A 6000-nucleotide genomic window follows, 5' to 3' on the forward strand; every position below is an offset into this window, starting at 1 on the left:
AATGTAAATGTCTGTCTTTACTGTTGTTGTGGTGTATAGGACTGTCTTTACTGTTGTTGTGGTGTCTTCACTGTTGTTGTAGTGTATAGGACTTTGTCTTTCATGTCTTTATACCCTCTGAAAATGATCTCTCTAGCTCTAACTTTTGTTTCTCTCTCTCTCCCTCTCTCTCTCCCCCTCTCTCTCTCTCTCTCTCCATCCCTTCCATGTATCCCCCTCTCTTTCTCTCCTCATGTTTCTCTCCTCTCTCCTCTTCATGTTCCAACACAGGTATCTTCAAGAGCACCTGCTACATCGATGTGCGCTGGTTTCCCTTTGATCTCCAGAGGTGTGACCTGAAATTTGGCTCTTGGACCTATGGGGGCTGGTCTCTGGACCTACAGATGATCGAGGCAGATATCACAGGTTACATCCCCAACGGAGAGTGGGACCTAGTGGGTAAGAGTTAGTGGCTGGCCAGTATTGGACAAGATATTGTCACCACAAAACCTGGGTCCTGATGGCAAGGTTGTTTGGAAGACTGTGCTGCCAGTCCTGTATGGGCCATATACCGGTATTCTTCTTACAGTATCTGTTTTGGATAAAATTCTCTAAATTACAATATTACATCTAATTATTACAATAACTGTTTTGAACAAGCATGGAAGTTTGGGATAACTCACAAATATACCCAGACTATATTTTTTTACATTTTGAGTTTAACTTTCAAACTCGATGGTCAAACTATAAAAGCTAGACCCTGTATGTATGATTGATCACATTTAAATAAATAGGAGAATTCATTTGAAAGGCTTTTCCTCTGCAGTACAGATCTTTAGTGAAATTGGCTTCTACGGAATCCCTGGCAAATTGACTAATGTATTTACAAGAGAGGGGTTCTAATGAAATGCCATCCCAGTGCTGAATATAGTTTTTCTTGCATGTTTGACTGCTTATTAAAAAAATGGCAGACACTATTACTGTAATGGGGAACTGATGAAAACTAACAGGACCATTTGATTCAGGGTCAAACTCCCAACACCTTTAACTTACAAACGTTTCCTTATTGTGAAACACCATTCATTTGCCTTGGGGGAAAAGACATCCATTACTGCAAATCATCACAACCCAAATTGAGTCCTCAAACTGTAATTGACTTCCTGTATTGTTGTCTTCCTGGTGTATGATACAGAGGTGCCGGGGGCGCAGAAACGAGCGCTTCTACGACTGTTGTAAGGAGCCTTACCCTGACGTAACCTTTACTGTGGTGATGCGTAGACGTACCCTCTACTATGGCCTCAACCTCCTCATTCCATGTGTTCTCATCTCCACCTTGGCCCTGCTTGTCTTCCTACTGCCTGCAGACTCTGGGGAGAAGATATCACTGGGTCAGCTCCGTGGGTTGGTGGGTGGGTGGGTGTGGGTGGTTGGGTGGATTACTACTATTGGACATGAAACATAATTAGGTTATTAAATCAACAACTGTAACTAGGGGTGTGGGGTTGTCATCTAAGGAGTTCTCACTGTGACAAATTCTAAAATGAAAGTACAAACATCATGATATTAATTGATGTCGATTTGTGTGGCAATTAAGCATATATTTCAAGCTAGGATCAACCCAGCTTGGGGCAATCTAGCTTGGGGCGGCAGGGTAACCTAGTGGTTAGAGCGTTGGACTAGTAACTGAAAGTTTGAAAGTTTAAATCCCCGAGCTGACAAGGTACAAATCTGTTGTTCTGCCCCTGAACAGGCAGTTAACCCACTGTTCCTAGCCTGTCATTGAAAATAAGAATTTGTTCTTAACTGACTTGTTCAATTAAAAGAAAATTCAAACCTACATGCCAGGCAAGACACCCTATACTTCTCACAAGGTAATATACTTATTATTATTTTGAGTTTATAACTCAGTATTCACTCAATCCTCACTGAGGGAAACCAGCCACTGGAAAAATATTCATGAAAAGCTCCAGCAGTTGGTCATCAAGCAAATTCTTATTCACCTTTCAGAAGTCAGGCTTCAGTCTCCAGATGACTCTGATTTATCATTGAGTGCTCAGAGAATCATATGGAACATCCTATTTCCATCTCTCAGAACCTGGCTGAGTGCTGACTGTTGGCTTCCAGCTGTATAAGGCATCAAGGCATGCCGGGCCATTTATGTATGTCTACACGTCTCGTTGGAAAGATTAGGAGCCTGCAATGGAGATGGTTTCCTTAATTAACCCAGTGTTTCTCCAAAAGAGCTGTGTGTGTGTGTGTGTGTGTGTGGCAGCTGCTTGGGTGTCTAGAGGGGTGATGGGGAAAGCAGGAAATGTGTTTGATGTAGTCGGTCAAACTTCAAACGAATAAAAAAACACCTTGCTGTAATGTATATGATTTAATGCTGCCATGTTGTTTTTAGTACAGTATTTACACACTATGCAACATGTAAGATTTATGCATCAAACTTAGTTGAAAGTGTGACCATCACAAAACACCATCTGCCTTTATGATCAAGACTTACTGTATCAACCAACCAACACCATTATCTGTCAGCCTTTTTTAGAAGTGATCAATGTGTAACGGATGTGAAACGGCTAGCTTAGTTAGCGGTGCGCGTTAAATAGCGTTTCAATCGGTTACGTCACTTGCTCTGAGACCTTGAAGTAGTAGTTCCCCTTGCTCTGCTTTTGTGGAGCGATGGGTAACGATGCTTCGAGGGTGACTGTTGTCGATGTCTGCAGAGGGTCCCTGGTTCGCGCCCGGGTATGGGCGAGGGGGACGGACGTAAAGTTATTCTGTTACAAATGCACAACGTAAGATGTATTCAGCTTCAGTTCCTTCTGAGGAAACTGTCATGGCTGACTTGTACAGAAACAGGGACTGTTGATCAGGGGAAAGAGAGACATGAATATCCAGGCAGGGTCAACACTGCTGTTGTCTTTATGGTCCAGATTGTCAAGCCCAGCTGATTTGTACGGGTCCAGGTTTTGCAGCTCTTTCAGAACATCTGCTATCTGGATTTGGGTAAAGGAGAACCTGGAGAGGCTTGGGCGAGGAGCTGCGGGGGGGGGCAGAGCTGTTGGCCGAGGTTGGAGTAGCCAGGCGGAAGGCATGGCCAGCCGTTGAGAAGTGCTTATTGAAGTTTTCGAAAATCATGGATTTATCGGTGGAGACCGTGTTACCTAGCCTCAGTGCAGTGGGCAGCTGGGAGGAGGTGCTCTTGTTCTCCATGGACTTCACAGTGTCCCAGAACTTTTTGGAGTTGGAGCTACAGGATGCAAACTTCTGCCTGAAGAAGCTGGCCTTAGCTTTCCTGACTGACTGCGTGTATTGGTTCCTGACTTCCCTGAACAGTTGCATATCACGGGGGCTATTCGATGCTATTGCAGTCCGCCACAGAATGTTTTTGTGCTGGTCGAGGGCAGTCAGGTCTGGAGTGAACCAAGGGCTGTATCTGTTCTTGGTTCTGCATTTTTTGAACGGAGCATGCTTATCTAAAATGGTGAGGAAGTTACTTTTAAAGAATGACCAGGCATCCTTAACTGACGGGATGAGGTCAATGTCCTTCCAGGATACCCGGGCCAGGTCGATTAGAAAGCCCTGCTCACAGAAGTGTTTTAGGGAGCGTTTGACAGTGATGATGGGTGGTCGTTTGACTGCGGCTCCGTGGCGGATACAGGCAATGAGGCAGTGGTCGCTGAGATCCTGGTTGAAGACAGCGGAGGTGTATTTGGAGGGCCAGTTGGTCAGGATGACGTCTATGAGGGTGCCCTTGTTTACAGAGTTAGGGTTGTACCTGGTGGGTTCCTTGATGATTTGAGTGAGATTGAGGCATCTAGCTTAGATTGTAGGACTGCCGGGGTGTTAGCATATCCCAGTTTAGGTCACCTAAAATCATCTTCAGGAGAGGAAGAGCTATTGGAGGCTTGGAAGTGACTTAGTGTAAATTCCTAATCTCTGTATTTATCAAACCACTCAATTGTGTGGGGGGCTATTTCTTAACCTGAAATATATTGATTTGGTAAGAGTGACAAATGAGAACCTTTCATTGAGATAAAATTATGCCCATTTCAGTAACTTATGGTATGGGGAGTTCTGTCATTTAGCCACTAGTCCTCTGTCCTCTGTCCACATTCATCTCTCTTCCTCTCCGCCCTATCTCTCTATCTCTCTATCTCTCTCTCTCTCTCTCTCTCTCTCTCTCTCTCTCTCTCTCTCTCTCTCTCTCTCTCTCTCTCTCTCTCTCTCTCTCTCTCTCTCTCTCTCTCTCTCTCTCTCTCTCTCTCTCTGTATTGTAGCTCAGTACTTTGCCACCACCATGGTCATTGTGGGTCTCTCTGTGATCGCTACGGTTCTGGTCTTACAATATCACCATCACGATCCTGATGGAAGCAAGATGCCTAAGTGGGTGAGTGTATTTTTACACAAACTCATTATCTGAAATGACTATGAAATCTTATTAGTTACTCACTAGTTCTACATCCGGGCTCCCATTGTTGTGATTCTGCCAAAGAAAGCCTTTCAGTGATAGAGTGCTTTAGAATAGTTCTCAAAACCCTTTGCCTGGTAAGGGGAAAGTCATTCACTGTCAATGTGTAACACCAATCTGAGTGATGCCCAGTAGCCATTTTGTGCTAGAACATTGGCTATCATAGTGGAGGGCTGAGGAAGACTTTTGGACAATTAGAAGCAGAGGAGGATTAGGCAGCCATGATAGCGTGAAGGGCCAGGGAAAACTGTTGTCGTGTGATCGTCACCACTGACCACTGAGTGTCAGAGCACCTCATTCAAAGGAATCATGCTGGGAGGATTTGAGTGGAAGTTTAATATTCTCTCTCTTAGTATCTCCAGTCAGTACACTGCCGGCACAGTACATTCATTCTGGTTGTACTCTCTGATTGTGTGAAGACTCGGGTAATTCTGCTCAACTGGTGCGCCTGGTTCCTGCGTATGAAGCGCCCGGTGAGGACCGTGTACGCCTGGCCTGCCACAACAAGCATCCCCGTGGGAGCCTCACCAGCATGGACCTGAACACCAGCGCCTCAGCCCCCACTCCACCAACGGCAACATGCTCTACATCGGCCTGGAGAGCATGCACTACACTACAGGTGCAACCTCCCCGACTCCGGAGTGCTGTGCGGCCGTCTGGTGTGTGGTCGGGGGGAGGACGAGGTGCTCTTGCCCACACGGCCCACCTCTTCAGCGGGGAGCCTGGAGCCCGATCTGGCCAAGCTCCTGGATGAGGTGCGCTACATCGCCAAGCGTTTCCGCGACCAAGATGAGGATGAGTTGGTGTGCAACGAGTGGAAGTTTGCGGCGTCAGTGATCGACCGGCTGTGTCTCATGGCTTTCTCTCTCTTCACCATCCTCTGCACCATCGGTATCCTCATGTCGGCACCTAACTTTGTAGAAGCCATTTCCAAAGACTTCTTTACCTGAGAGCTTGAAACGTTCACATGCTTTAGCCAATAAATACACTACATTGTTTTTGAAATCTCACATTACAAGACACATACTTATATCAAATGATTGAATATTTGTCTGTGATATAGAGAGAGAATACATTATGTCTGCATAAATATTCAATTTACAAGATGTACAGTTTTTTCACATTCAACTATTTCCCTGCAGGATGTCATCTGGGGGAAAATCGTGTTGTATTTAACTGGCTTAAAAGAATCTAGGCCTTAGATATTACAGCCAACCAACACAGAAGAGTTAATAGCCATGCCTTGTATAGCTTTATAAATACCAAGGTTACTTCAATTGAATCCAATGTGTTTTTGTCCACTTGAGTAATTGCTTATTGGCTACCCTTTATAACTCTCTCAGTTCAAAACGTTCAAAACGTTTTCTCTTATGTGGTGTAAAGAAACATTGATGGATACCTTTGGGTTCAAGGTTTCTGTCAAAGTTATTGTTGGTTTTATGTTTGTAGATCGTGTGGTGATATGTAGTGTGTAGTTTTCTGTGATTTGAAAATATCCATCACAAAAACACTTTGAGTTTTGGCAACTTTATTGCATCATCATCATCATT

At 44.7% G+C, this 6000-nt stretch overlaps 1 pseudogene; it reads left to right on the plus strand.

Moving 5' to 3' along the window:
• LOC124035493 overlaps positions 1 to 5823 on the plus strand; it is a 46214-nt pseudogene extending 40391 nt beyond the window's left edge.
• The last annotated feature ends 177 nt before the right edge of the window (positions 5824 to 6000 follow it).

This window comes from Oncorhynchus gorbuscha, linkage group LG05 (genome assembly GCF_021184085.1).
Source record: "Oncorhynchus gorbuscha isolate QuinsamMale2020 ecotype Even-year linkage group LG05, OgorEven_v1.0, whole genome shotgun sequence".
Taxonomy (NCBI): Eukaryota; Metazoa; Chordata; class Actinopteri; order Salmoniformes; family Salmonidae; genus Oncorhynchus; species Oncorhynchus gorbuscha.